This window comes from Carettochelys insculpta, chromosome 3 (assembly GCF_033958435.1).
Source record: "Carettochelys insculpta isolate YL-2023 chromosome 3, ASM3395843v1, whole genome shotgun sequence".
Taxonomy (NCBI): domain Eukaryota; kingdom Metazoa; phylum Chordata; order Testudines; family Carettochelyidae; genus Carettochelys; species Carettochelys insculpta.
The window spans coordinates 108,467,649-108,482,809 of NC_134139.1; the positions used below are offsets into that span (position 1 = coordinate 108,467,649).

General features: G+C 48.0%; 1 protein-coding gene across 1 annotated transcript in view; it reads left to right on the forward strand.

Moving 5' to 3' along the window:
* Window positions 1-6,262: 6,262 nt before the first annotated feature.
* EPB41L2 (erythrocyte membrane protein band 4.1 like 2) overlaps window positions 6,263-15,161 on the forward strand; it is a 213,675-nt gene continuing 204,776 nt past the window's right edge. Inside the window, exon 1 of the mRNA XM_074990571.1 lies at window positions 6,263-6,347. The gene's annotated coding sequence lies outside the window, so the exon portion shown is untranslated. The remainder of the gene's footprint in view (window positions 6,348-15,161) is intronic.

Sequence of the window (15,161 nt, forward strand, 5' to 3'; positions counted from 1 at the left end):
ATTTTATCCAAATGAGGGGTTATAACATTAACTTGCCAGAGTCCAAGAACTGTACATACCTTGTATAAAATAAAGGGGATTGCAGCTAATCTCTTCTTGCATACAAAGGTCCAGTCTGCAGAGATTACACATCACAGCATAACACTCACGATAGAAAAATGGAGGCTGAGAGTCACTTGTATTTGTTGTGAATGGCACCTCTATGTTAAATATCTTCTTGTCTACCTTGGCCATTTTCAGGAAATCTCCCGGTGGTGGTAGCAACGATATAGACTGGCTGCTTACTACTTAGTATTCTTACTGCTGTATGATCTAGACCAGATCTAGATGATAAAAGTGGGAAAATGCCTGCAGTTGGTTGACTGGAGCTGCACAGATGCTACTGCTACAGTGGGAAAATTTCTGTAAATTGCCTAAGAGGGTGGCTCTGGACCACACTGTAGAGTTCTATAGATCACATTTGGCCACCCATATGCTATAACACCTGTCCTCAAAGCAAATGTCTTCTTTTCTCCTTAGTGAGGAACCAAATGAAAAAAAAAAACATAGACCAAAAGTTGCATTGTAGTTCAACTTATTGATGTTAAAGATACAAGCAAACAGTAAGCCAGCAGCCTTGTCATTTAAATCAACAAAACTGACAAGTTATTTACCTTTCTGCAGCGGTTCACTTTCAATTTATCAGTGAGTGTCACAGGGCAACAGCTCTTTTTGGGTACAAATGGCTTACACCTGGATGAGAAGACATTTCAAAAGTAAGTACAGTTCTCCATGGGTCCAGAAGGAATATTAGATACCAAGATTCTGTGGCCAGTTTTTCACCAGGAATTGAAATTAGGTGTGGATGTTCAAATGTACAGAGTAACAAAGCCAATGAGGGGTGAGACTGTGAGGGGGAAGGTGAGCTGTATGACAAACCCAAATAAGAGCATATTGGAAAATACAATCTTAACTATACATAAAACATGTTAGCTGTTACCATTCAAGAAAGAGATGTTGGAGTCACTGTGGATGGTTCTCTGAAAATATCCACTTAATGTGCAGCAGCAGTCAAAAAAAGCTAATGAGACATTAAGAACCATTAGGAAAGGGATCACAAAGACAAATTATGATAAAGCCCCTATATGAATACATGGTATGCTCACATATTGAATATCATTTGTAATCAAGTCACCCCCCGCCCCCACAAATATATATATTGAATGAAGCTGGAAAAGGTACACAGAAAGGCTACTAAAAATGATTAGGGGAAGGCCTGCTGACATGGGCTCGAGAAGGTGGGGAAGTGCCCTGTACCCCAGCAATACAAAAGGGCGTAGGGCTCCCAGCATCTCCTGCTGCTACTGTAATAGTGGTGGCAGCCAGAGCCCCACGCCCTTTCAATTGCCAGGTCTGGGGACAGTTTAAATGGCCATGCAATGCACTCTGGACAGCGCTGGGGTGGGGGGCTCTACATAATCAGGGTGGCCCTGAGGGCTGGCTGTCCCCAGCCCTGCCCCTGCCACTTGAGGACACGTCCTGTCTGGGGGCACAGAGCAGGCCCTTCTGCCTTGCCCAGGGGCTCGGTGAGGCTGTTGGCCCCACTGATTATGGGGAGGAAATCTTAAAATGATCGGGATTTTTCAGCATAGAAGTGAGACAGCTAAGTGGAGCTATGACAGAGGTCTATAAAATCTTGATTTGTGTGGAGAAACAAGGATTTTATTCAATCTTTCATGTAACATAAGAACTAGGGGTCACCTAGTTAAATTAATAAGCAGCAGATTTAAAACAAAAGGAAGTATTTCTTTACACGACATGCAGACAATTCATAGAACTCTTTGCCAGGGAGTGCTGTGAAGGCCAAAACTATAACAGGTTTAAAAAAAAACAACTAGATAAGTTACTGGAGGATAGGTCCATCAATGGCTATTAGCTAGGATAGGCAGGGATGAAACACATGTGTCACTAGCCTCTGTTTGTCAGAAGCTGGGACCGGACAACGGGATGAATCACTTGATCATTACCTGTTCTGTTCATTTCCCTTCCCTCTGAAGCTTACTTGGCACTGCTCACTACTGGAAGGCAGGATATTTGGCTAGACAAACCTTTGGTCTGATCCGGTATGGCAGTTCTTACGTAAAAGCCTCCGTGGGTCCCAGGACAACATGGGAGGGCTCCATTACTCAGAAGGGGTGGGCCTTTGGACAGTTGGCCCTCAGCACTGCCCACACCACGGTGCTGGTTCTCCCCAGCCCAACCCACATGGAGCAGCTCTTCTGTAGCACTTCAAAGGGCCCAGAGTTCCAGCCACCACCATATTAGCAGCAGTGGTGGCCAGAGCTCCGGGCCCTTTGAAGCCTTGGGGCACTTGACCCCTTTTGCCCTCCCGTCAGTGGGCCTGAATAAAAAATGTTTAGTACAGAAACTCCCCAAGATAACAACCTCCCAAAATATCAATGACATGAGATAACCTCAGCAAATAACGTACTTTTAAAATCTTGGCCTACTAGGGAACATGTACTTATATACATTTCCCAGTCAAGAATCCTGCATTCTGGAGCAAAGTAGAATGCAAAGAAACTTTCCTTTAACATGACCATTGCTTTTTTCTCCACCACACACTTTTTTCCTTGATCAGTGAAGACTCATTCAGAGGAGCTTTATGTGAACTCATCTCCCAGAAAGGGGCAGAGGGGTTTCTCCAACTGCTCACCACTCACTCTGGCCACTGTTCGGTGTTCACTCTGCTACTCTGTTGTCAATGGCCCTGTGCCATCACCTTCTCTTGACACCTGCCATTGTGACCTCTGCAAGCTGGTCTCTTGATGTTCCAGCTTGCAATGAGGGAACCACACTGCTAATATAGGCTAGGCTGTCTCTTTCACAGAAACACTGTCACTTAGCAGACCTAAGCACTTAGATCTGATTATCAGTGATTTCACTTAACAAACAAGAAGAGTCCATATAGATCCTAATCACTTCTGACTTCAAACAGTGCACAGGAGCAGGCCAAATAACGCTTGTGATTCTTAGGCAGACAGTCAAAGAAAACACCTGTCCCCATCCTCCCTCTCCACTGGGATCAGGCTTCAGAACCGCCCACTTTAGCCCACACGTTTTAGTTGAAGGAGTTTCCCTCAATCAGGAAAGGCTAAGTACGGTTCTGCTCTTTACTCATACAGTAAGCAGAGCAACATTTCCTTACCTTGGCATTTAAGGGATTTGTAACCCAGGATCAGCCAAAATCAATCACTTAGGCAACACAGCAGTGTAACTAGTTGACAGGAAGTGGGTGCTTTGGGGGAAATTCAGAGTGGATCTGGGGAAATCCCTGTCTGTGGCTGTTGAGAGAGAGTTGGTAGGAAAAAGAGAGGCGTTAGAGCTGCGTCCTTTACATTAACAAAATGAGGTTAAGGTGCTACATGACTGATTGTTTTGTTAGAATACAGACTAACACGGCTACCGCTCTGTCCCTTTACACTCTTTATCCGCTTGCCTAATCCAGAAAAATGTTCTAAAAATTCCCACAATTATTAATACTGAAGATAAGGCTGCTATGGCCATACCTAGTTTTAGTTCTGTTCTGTTTATATCCTCTCAGACCCATGGTATTAAAAATATTGACAATCACACTAGGGCCAGCAACACTAAAGGCAGAAAAGACTTCTTGAACAAACAAATTCACAACACAAAGTTTCCTTGCCCTCTCCAGAGCATCTGCTGAAACAACCCTTCCCCCAAAAGAAGAGAACTCATTATAGCCCTTGTAAGGAGGGGAACCTCCCTTTACTTAGAAGGGTCTGGGTCTGCCACTTGTTTCTCATCTCTCCGCCTTTACTCTCTCACCAGAATAGTTGTTTTTGTTAGTTAGTTTGTTTGTTTTTTGTATTTTTAAAGCTCACCAATTGTACTTGAGTGTCTCTAGGTAGCCTAACATACTGTATTTTCAGTTCATAGAACAAAGGAGCTTCATAATTCTAGGGCAAGTATACCTGCCTTCCCTCATGCTCTTATAGATGTCAGGTCTGACTTTGTCACCTGTTCCCCCTCCCCATGCTAAAGAAAAAAAAAATCCCAGAGATAGGGTTCAAGCAATTGTTTTTAACTTTTATAACTGATGCAGAAACCTGGGAGGTGCTAGGGTTTCACACTACCCAACCTAGTATTAAACCCTGTGCTAAACTGTGTTCAGCCCCGGTTCAGCAAACAGACCTGCACCTAGCTATGTACATGTCACAGCATAGACAAGGCCAAGGGGGCTTGTGGATATTTGTCCCTTTCCTGAATTTGACTACAGAGGCCACGGCTCTGCTCAGGCATCCACAGCCTGTATTCTGGAGTCAGTGGGGTGACAGCAGCTGCAGACCCAGGGTGCTGTTGGGGGGGGGCAGCTCCCCACCTCTGGAAGCAGCTGGGCCAAGGGTGGAAGGGGTAGGGCTTAGACCTGACCCCACTCCCATGCTTGCTCAGAGCTGCTTGTGGCTTGGCAGCACAGTATTCTGCAGCATTTCAAAGGTGGCCGAAACTCTGGGTCCCTTTGAAATTCTGGCCCCGGGGGCAACTGATCCCCTCCACCAGCTGTCAGCTGGCCTGCCTGCAGCCTCTTTCTTCCTTTGCAGGTAGGCTGGGCCCCTGGTTCTAGTGGATACCTTCCCCAATGAATTAAACCAGGGATGGGAAACCTATATCTCATAGGCCAGATCGAACCTGTGGCATGCTTTGATCCGGCCCATGGCTTGCCTTGATTTGACCACCAAGGCTTAGAGCTTACACTCATCACCTGCAGTGGGGCAAGCTAGTCCTGGTGCTCCAGCCACACACTGAGTCTCTGACTTCAGTGCTCCCTGCCTGGCTGGAGCCACAGTGCCAGTTTGTCCCACTATAGCTGCGTCTACACGTGCCGGCTACTTTGAAGTAGCCGCGCCAACTTCGAAATAGCGCCCGCCACGTCTACACGTGGTGAGCGCTATTTCGAAGTTGAAATCGACGTAAGGCTATCCTCATGAGGAGATGGGAATAGATGCTATCATGAGACACTATCCTCATGAGGAGATGGGAATAGCACCCTACTTCGATGTTGAAAGTCGAAGTAGGGCACATGTAGCCGATCTGCGTCCCGCAACATCGAAATAGTGGGGTCTGCCATGGCAGCCATCAGCTGAGGGGTTGAGAGACGCTCTCTCCAGCCCCTGCGGGGCTCTGTGGTCACCGTGTGCAGCAGCCCTTAGCCCAGGGCTTCTGGCTGCTGCTGCTGCAGCTGGGGATCCATGCTGCATGCACAGGGTCTGCAACCAGTTGTTGGCTCTGTGGATCTTGTGCTGTTTAGTGCAAGTGTGTCTGGGAGGGGCCCTTTAAGGGAGCGGCTTGCTATTGAGTCCGCCCTGTGACCCTGTCTGCAGCTGTTCCTGGCACCCTTAATTCGATGTGGGCTGCTTTGGTGTGTAGACGCTCCCCTGCAGCACCTACTTCGATGTAGTGCTGCCCAACGTCGACGTTGAACGTCGACGGCACCAGCCCTGGAGGACGTGTAGACGTTATTCATTGAAATAGCTTATTTCAATGTCGCTACATCGAAATAAGCTATTTCAATGTAGCATTCACGTGTAGACGTAGCTTATGGGAGGTGGGGGTCAACCCCAAGCTGCACAGGCCAGATCAGTGGAAGCTGCGGGCCTCATCTGGCCCATGGGCTCTGCATGGCACCCGGGGAGAAAGCAGCACCGCCTAATAGCACAGCAAAGCTGTGTCCCTGTGCTCACTTGCAGGCTCTACCCCAGCACACCCATTGGTGAGGAATTGCGACCAATAGGAGGGAGTGAGTTGTCTCTTTTTCTGAACCTCAATTGGGTGCCAGCTCAGTGAGATTTTTTTCCCCCTTCCACTGCTTGTGGCCCCCAGCTGATTTTATTGTGGGTCAGTGGCCCCAGAACCAAAAAAGCCCCCCAGACCTCTGGTGCCAGCTGAGAATTGCTCATTACACTCAACCCAGTTTCAGACAGGACAGTAGGAAGAACGGCAGAAAAGGCAGAGCCAATTTCCAAAGTAAACCTAGACCTCAGCCAATAGATTGGTAACAGGTGTCCTGCAGAGGTGACAGTCCCTGAGAGGCGCGGCTTGCGCGAGGGGGCGGAGCTCTTGGGCGTGGCAAGCGGGGGACGCGGGTCCCTATGGAGGCGTAGCTAGAGAGGAATGGGCGTGGCCGGGGAGTGGAAGGGGGTGGGTGGAGCGAGAGGCTCTGAGTGACATAGGAGAGAGGTGGGCGGGGCCGGCCGGGATTGGCCGGGACTGGGTTTCGCTCGGGTTATGCTGACGGCTCCGGTCAGGGAATTTCAACTTCGGATGCGACTGAGCCGAAGGCGCTGCAGGTAACAGCGCCTCGCGCGGGCGGGCGGAGGCGGGAGGGGACTGCGAGCGGGCCCGCTCCCCCCAACGGCCGGGGCAGGAGTGACACGGCAGACGTGGGGCGGCAGCGTGCCGGGCTGTGCCCCGGGGCTGCGCCGTTGGCTTGGCTGCCCGGCTCCCGCGGGTCGCTGCGCCCGGCACGGGGCTGGAGGGGCCGGGAGGACGCTGCTTCCCTCCGACCACTCTTAGGCCTGAGCTGGGGTCGGCGCGGCCGCCGGGGCTGTCCGTGCCCAGCGGCCTCTGCCCGCCTGCCGCAGCCGGGGGTGGCTCTTCTGAGGGCGGGCGTCCTCCCCGCCAGCGCTCGGGGAAATCCGCTCCCGGCCGGCGGCTGCGATGCGTCCGGGAACCCCCCGGCCCTGGGGCGCGGGGCGCTGGCTCCGTGGGGCGGGCGGTATTAGCTCCCTTCCCTTCCTCCCGCTGTCCGCCGGGGGCTGCGGCAGAGAGACACGCACCGTTCCCCGTCAGCCCATCATTTAAATCTCCCTCGCTGAGATCCCCGCGGGCTGCGAGTCCCGCGCACGGCAGTTGCGTGCAGGGGAGAAGTCTCACTCCGTCCCTGTTAATCGAAAGCAGCGGGGCTGCAAGGCTGGAAACTGACCCCCAAGGAGTCCTTCATCTGCGTGGGCTGGTGACGACTTCCGTATGAAAGCCTAGGGGCCTTTCTCGATCCGTGAGCGTGTCGAATATAGCCTGTGTTTGCAAGCCTTGATTTTTTTTAATTGGTGTAACCGCAAAAATTAATTCAGACACTAGTTGCTTATTATGAATCTGTGGCTGAAGTTTGCCTTCCTGCTGTGATTTCAGTCTGTATACAGCTGAACTTCCTGGTCTGATTATTTGTTCTTCCTCAAAAATAAAGAAAGAAATAAAATCTCAAGCTTGGGATGCAAACTGACCTGAATCACTGCTAGTTTTGGCAGACCGTAACCGTGGCATGAATAATGTGGGACACCAAAGTGGGAAACCAGGAGATAATCTCGGACCAACTGTCCTTCCATTTCAACTCCTCTTTTCCATCCACTCTGATTTTTTTTCTTTCCCATTGGCACTTAAAGCGCCCTGGCCCTGCACTGAGGCTGAGTACCTCTGGTGCTAACTGAGAATGCAACTGATTAGGGCTATGCTGTCAGAATCAGTTTCACATTCTCTAGGTAGAGCAATTCAGTGCAGAACTCTGAGCCACTCCCTTTATCTACATGTCCTGAATATGAAACACACAAAAGTTGGGTATATAGAAAGTAGTCCACTTCTCAATATGGATGGACTCTCAGTTGGGAGCCAAGTGGTGTTCATTTAGTGACTCCTAGGTCATTATCTGAGAAGACTGACCCTTTTCTAAGAAGTATGAACTTCTTTGGTGAAGCAGGAGGTAACTACAGGAATGCACACCTCTCTGTCTCCAAAAAAAAAAAAAAAAAAAAAAAAAGCCAACCCCAAAAAAACCCACAATGCTTTTAGGTGAGTAGGGCAAGCCAGTCTGGCTCTATTGATGTTTTTGCATGTCTGAATCTATCTGTTATTGAGATTGATCCCCTTCATGAAATTTCTCAGCTCAAAAGCTGGGAATTGTAGAAAATTGATCAGGGCAAAAGGTGAAACCTATGTCCAGCAGAGTTAAGATTAATAAGGTTGTTTTTTTTAAAGTAGGTTAGAAACAAAAAGAATCCTAACTATTGTCATTGGTCCATTACTAGATGGAACTGATAGAATTGTCAACAATAAAGGGAGAGTGGAAGTGTTCAATAACTATTTCTGTATTTGGCAAAAAAACCCTGGTGCTGTAGTAATATGATAATAACAAAACATTTTTTACATTCCCATAGTACCTGAAGAAGATGTTAAATCACAGTTACTAAAGTTATACATTTTAAAATCAGTGGGTCCTGATAACTTGCATCCAAGAGTTTTAAAAGAGCTAGCTGAGAAGCTCAGTAGACTCTTAAGGTTTCTTTTTCAACAAGTCTTGGCACATTGTGGAAGTTCTTGAATACTGTAAGAAAGATAATACTCTGATAAGATGTGAAAGGGGTAAACAGGATGACCTGCCTAATTATAGATCTGTCAGTTCATCACCAACTCTGGGATGAAACAGCTGATATACTTGGTTAATCAAAGAATTAAAGGAAGGTTATGTAATTGTGCAAGCCACCATGGGTGATGGATAATACAACCTGTCAAACTAGCTTGATATCTTTTTTTATGAGATTACAGGTTTGATTGACAAGGGCAATGATGTTAGTGTAATGTGATTAGACTTCTGTATGTTTTTTTGACTTGGTATGGTATGGGACTTGATTTTAAAATAATAGAATGATATGCAATCAACACTTCATATGTTAAATACTTTGATCTCAGAATGTAATTGTAAAAAGGGAATTGTTGATTACGTGGGGTCCTGCTGAGATGAAACTCTTGGCCCTATGTATCAGAGGAGTAGCTGTGTTAGTTGTATCTGCAAAAAGAGCAAGTCCTGTGGCACCTTATAGACTAACAGATGTTTTGGACCTGTTACATCAGATGAAATCTCTGCTACGCTGCATCTGATGAATTGGGTCTTTGCTCATGAAAGCTTATGCTCCAAAATATCTGTTAGTCTATAAGGTGCCACAGGACTTCTCGTTTCTCTTGGTCCTGTGTTAGTCAACAGTTCAGTCTGGAAGAAAACTTAAAATCGTAACAAAGTGTGCAGTTGACTTGAAGATGAAGAGGATGTTAAATAAGGTTGGAGACAGGTCACAGACATGGAGCAATCTGGATTGGTTGGTAAAGTGGATGCCAGCAAACAATATAGCTGTGTCTACGCTTGCATTCCTCTTTCGAAAGAGGCATGCAAATGAAGGAAATCAAAAATGCAAATGACACCAATTTACATATCTGGTGCCTCATTTGCATATTCCCTTTTGAAGGAGCTTCTTATGAAAGAAAGGAAAAAAAAAGTAGCGTAGACTGCTTCTTTGGAAAGTAAACCCCATCTTCGAAAGAACCCTTCTTCCTATTTTGTTTCAGGAAAAGGTTCTTTTGAAGATGGGGTTTACTTTTGAAAGAGCACCATCTACACTCTTTTTTTTGTTATTTTCATAAGAAGCTCTTTTGAAAGAGAATATACAAATAAGGTACCAGATGTAAATCAGCACCTCGTTTGCATTTTTATTTCCTTCATTTCAAAAGAGGAATGTAAGTGTAGGCAGCTTATGTGTTTTTAATATGACTAAGTGAATATGCACACACATGGGAACAAAGAACGTAGGTCATACTTCTATTTTGAGAAGCAGTGCTTTGGAAAAGATTTTTGTGAGTTGCAGTAGATATTTAGTTGACTGTGAGTTCCAGTGTGATGCTATGGCCAAAAGGGCTAATGTGGTCCTTAAATGCATAAGTAGGGAAGTCCTGAATGAGAAAAGAGAATTTTCTCTGAGTGTCTGGCACTGAGCTGGACCAATGCAGGACCATATTGAGTCCAGTTCAGTGTCCACAATTCAGGAATGCTGTAGGTAAATTGGAGAAGATCTAGGAGAACGATTAAAGTATTAGAGAACATGCCCTATTTTGATAGATGTGGTTCTTGGAATCTATTTCATTTCCATTGATCACATCACACCTTAACTTTTATTTGTTGAAGTCCCTGTAGAGGTGACAAAATATCTGATAATAAGCTCATCAGTCTAGCAGTCAAAGCTATAACAAAATCTAATGGATGGAAATTGGAGATACATTTTTTTCATAGTAAGTGTCCAGTGCTTTTTTTGTTAAATAAAAAAAAAAAAAAAAAAAAAAAAAAAAAGGAGCCAGTACTCACCCTGGTTGGTGATCGAGAGGACCTCGCAGCCCTGCATCTAGGAACCGACTGGGGCGTGGAGCCCTGCTGGCAGCCCAAGCCTCAGGATCCCTGGCTGGGGCACTCTAAGTGAACTGGCATGAAAAAGCCCTGGTAAGGGTAATTAGCTGTTGAAACAATTTACCAAGAGTCATGGTACATTCTCAGTCACTCTTTTTAAATCTGTTGTGGTTCAAAAGGAATTATTTTGGAGCAATTCTATGGCTTGTGCTATATGGGAAGTCAGACTAGATGATCAGTGATCCCTCCTGGCCTTAAACTCTTAAGAACTGAAATTACTAGCAACAAATCTTTTAAGGGGTTCTTTGACTGGGAATGACACTCTTTCCAATAGACATCTGTCTGTTGGCTAGTCTCCTGTGTCCACCCTGCCTCTATTGAGAGGGGGCAGAACCAGAAGGAATCCAAAGAGTAGTACTCTCCACCATTAGCCAGTTACAACTTTTGGAGAGGGCTTTTGCCACCTCTGTATGAGATCTCAGTGTGCAGTGAGGACTAATTTTATGAACTTGAACGCTGCCCCATCTGTCTCCTATGTACTTAGTTTGAGGACTTTTGGCCTACAGTATTGCAAAGCATCTGCTGTCTTCACAGTTGTTTTTAGAGCTTAAATTTTGTAATGCTTTTAACTAGAAGTACAGTAGTATCAAAAGAGCACATGGGGAAAAGTCAGTATATAGGCCTGATTCTACAGTTTTTCCATTGATGGAACACCTGTTGAGTTGAAGTTAGTTTCTATTTATGCACACTATATTAATTTGTGCAGTGAGACTGGGCTTAAGAAGATATTTTATTAAATCATAAATTTTGAGAACCTTTGAGTGGCATAAGGAGTGAATAGAATCAAGTCTGATAGATTTGGTTGATCAGGGTGCTCAAATTACATGTTGATGGGTGACAGAAAAATTTATATTAGGATTAAAGTGCTATATTTCTGCTGCTTTGTTTTGTTGGAGTACAGACTAATACAGCTACCTCTCTATTATTATATTGGGATTGTTGTTCATTTTATGAAAAATTTTTAATTGTGGTCTGAACTATAGTTGTAAGTTTATAGTAACCAGACAAATTCTGTGCCTGAATTAGGATTGCTTCCCTGGCTGCCCAACACATGCTAGAAGACTTGAAAGCAAAAGGGGAAAAGTTAAGCATGCAGAATAAAGGATGTGCATGTTGAACAAAGCAGACATGGGTACTTTGGTTGGTAACTACTTGGCTAATGCTCTTTGCATAGAGAGTACCACAAATATGCAGTGCAGAACACTGGCTTTATTTTTCAGATTGAAAATAATCCCATTACAAGGACATAATTGAGTGTTGTGATATAGTGGTTTTTGGGCATCAGGAGAATGTTGTGGTTATCATGAGCTTCCAAGCATTCCAGTTATGCGGCTGCCCACTAGAGTGATCTGTCAACAGAAGTCACTATAGGAAGATGTCTTCTGACAAAACTTCTGTCAACTGATCGTGGACAGACCGAAGAGAGGATTGAAAGTGGGATTTGCTCTGTTTGACGGAGAGCAGCTGCACTGCCCTGCCCCTCTATTAGCAAAACAGCCAACCAGAAGGACAGTAAACAGGGCTGCCCAGTGTCCTGGAAGCCCTATCTTTTGACAGAAGGCCCCCAGAATGTGCAAACTAGCTTTCTGCCAACAGGTCTCTGTCGACAGAGGCATTCCACCTCATGGGGGTGGGGGGGGGGGCGGGGCAGGGCGCGGCAGAATGCTATCAACAAAAGTGCTGTGTTCTGTTGATGTACTGTTGACAGAATGCCTTGGGAATGTGGACACTGTGGGTTTTGTTGATGAAACACCAGTTTTGTTGACAAAACTCTCTAGTGTAGACAAAATCTTAAAGTAGTGGTCCTGACAGATAAAGTGGCATTGTTTGTTATGGAGAGCAAGTGCACTATGGACCTGCCCCAAGACTATTGATGTAAAAAGGAAAAATCGGCCAAACTGTGTGAATAAATTTGTGGTTTTACATCTTCAAGGAGACAGATGGAATGAAAGATTTTTGGAAAGCTAAGGAAGTTTGACTTCCTGTATTTTTGTGAGCGTTTAACAAGGCAGGGTTAAAATAACTTTGGTGTCTTGTTTAAGAAGTACAACCTTTGGATTTACATCGTCTGACGTTATTAGGAAGCCAGTGTAATTGGCTGCAGCTTGAGTTCCAACTTCACCAACAGGTGAAGGAAGTGCATGTCTTTCCCTCCATGATTCTTAGTCCTATGTCATTCATTCCCTTAGCTTTTTTTTTTTTTTTTAAATGGAGGAACAAGGTAATGTGTGGTGGTTGTTTTGTCAAAGGACATGTCATGAGGTTTCAGTAGAAATCACTATTGGGTATTTAATTTCTAAGCATATAGGAACTCTGCAATTTTTAAAGTAATTTGTCCTGTTTACACCATTTTATATTTTTTTAAGATTAATAACAACACCCTGATAACTTCATTTGTTATCTGTGTGTTTAACTAGACCAATCTTTTTTGTAATTTTGAATGGAAGAATGCATTAGTAATATAGAAAGTTTTGCTTTCTATTCTTGAAACTTTAATTGTCAAAGTGAAATGTTGCTCATGCTGTAGTTTGAGTTATGGGGTAGCTTAACTTAAACAGTGACTTTTTTCTTCAAAATTCATTAGGTCTTCAGTACTTCGTGGAGATTTCTGGCATGTGTGAAAGCTACATGATTATGGTAGAAGATGAAACCGTAACTCTACTCTGTTTCAAGGAATCAGTATTTTTGTTGCCTTAGTGTGAGATGATAGATATGCATGTAAATGCAAGTCTGAGAGGACATTATGGCCGCGTCTACACATGCCGGCTACTTCGAAGTAGCGGCACCAACTTCAAAATAGCGCCTGTCACGGCTACACGTGGCGGGCACTATTTTGAAGTCGACATCGACGTAAGGCGGCGAGACGTCGAAGTCGCTATCCCCATCAGGAGATGGGAATAGCGCCCTACTTCAATATTCAACGTCGAAGTAGGGAACGTGTAGTTGTTGTGCATCCCGCAACATCGAAATAGCGGGGTCTGCCATGGCGGCCATCAGCTGAGGGGTTGAGAGATGCTCTCTCCAGCCCCTGAGCTCGATGGTCGCCGTGTGCAGCAGCCCCTTAAAGATCCCCGCCCCCTGCCTTCCTGTGCAGGAAGCTGAGAGAGCATGCAGGTGGCAGCCCAGCCACGCGGACAGCCTGTACGCTCCTCTGCAGCCACCAGAACCCCCCAGCACTGCGATGGCCGCCCCCCAGCCCCCTAAGCACCCCCAGGGCACCCCCCCACCCAAGGGGAGCCAGGGCTCCCAGACCAGCAGCCAGGCTGGGAAGCGGCAGCGGGGCCCCTCCTGGATGGAGGCCGAGCTTCGGGACCTGCTGGGGCTCTGGAGTGAGGAGGAGGTGCTCCAGGTAATGGGGAGCAAGAGGCGGAACGTGGATGCGTTCGCTCGGCTGGCCGAGGGCCTGGCCGCCCAGGGTCACCCTGCCCGCACGCCGGATCATGTCCGCAGTAAAGTGAAGGAGCTGCGGCAGGGTTATGCCTGGGCCCAGGATGCAGCCAGCTGATCTGGGGCCGCCCCCATCACTTGCCCCTTTTACAGGGAGCCCAGGGCCATCCTGGGCCCCCGGCACACCTCCTTCCCTCCAGCCACTCTTGATACGTTGGCCGACGAGCCCCAGCAGGCCCCGGAGGCGGAGTCCGCCCCGGAGGCAAGCCCCGCACCCCAGAGGCCCCCCCAGGAGCCCACCCCTGGGGCACCAGAGGAGGAGGAGTCCTCCTCCAGCGACGCAGAGCTCCAGCAGGGCGTCCGCCCACCGGGTGTCCCCCGACCATGGGAGCGGACCATCAGGTATGTACCCCCCCCCGGTGCACACCCCCAGGGTTGAGGGGTGGGGGTAATAGAGATGACCAGGGCCCTCCACATGCCCAGATGACCATGGCCCCAAGGACAGCAGTGGCATGTCCCTCACAGGAGTGCATCAGCCCCTGCCCCCCCAGCAGGACAGTTCCATGCCCCATCCCTGGGGATGGGGGGAGCGGAACCTAGGGTCCCCTGGGGGGAGGAGGTGGGACACCCATCATCATCATCAGCGGAATCTCCTGGGGATGGGGATGGGGAACCTGCAGCAGAGGGGTGGGGGGACAAGGGTCACGGCTCAGGGTCCACACTAACGGCTGTCTCCACTCTTCTTCCCCCCCTGTGTTCCACAGCTGCACCATCGGAAGGACTGGAGAGTGCCGGCGAGGTGTCAGTGGTCCCGGAGAGCCCACTGGGGCCATCACTCTAGGCCAGCCCCTCGGCGGAGCACCGACCAGTCCCACGGCGGGGACAACGGCGGAGCCAGCCCCACTCCTGGATGGCCATGGACCCCCAGCTGCTGGAGATCCACCGTCGGCAGCTGGAGGTCGCCTAGCAGTGCCTGCGGGTGGAGGAGCGGCGCCTTCAACTTTAGGAGCGGGCGCTGGCCTGGCGCCAGGAGGCATGGGGGGCCTTTATGTGGACATTTGAGCATATCGCGGACTACCTGGCCCCCCCATGCCGCGCTGGCCGCCGCTCTGCCCGCCCTGCCCCCTCCACCCGCTGCTCCATCTGCCGTCGCACCGCCAACGAGGGCCCTTCCGCCGAGGGGGACCTGGGGCCAGCTGACTCCTGCTGGCCTTATCTCCTGGTCTGCCGGGCCCCCAGCCAGCCCCGGCCAGGGCTGAGGCTGAGGCGTGGGTCGCGGCCGCCCACCCCCAGCCCTGGACACTAGGGGGTGTGGGGCCCAGGATGTGGCCTCCCCTCCCCCTTTGTATATATCCCCTTCAGTTTTATCTTCTTTTGTAAATAGTTTCTATTAGACCCCTGTTGTTATGTTGTTATGCTGATACCTGCCCCCCCCATGTACATAGTTCTCCCCTTCCTTGTCTTCCCCTTTTTATTTTTCATCTTACCTGACTTA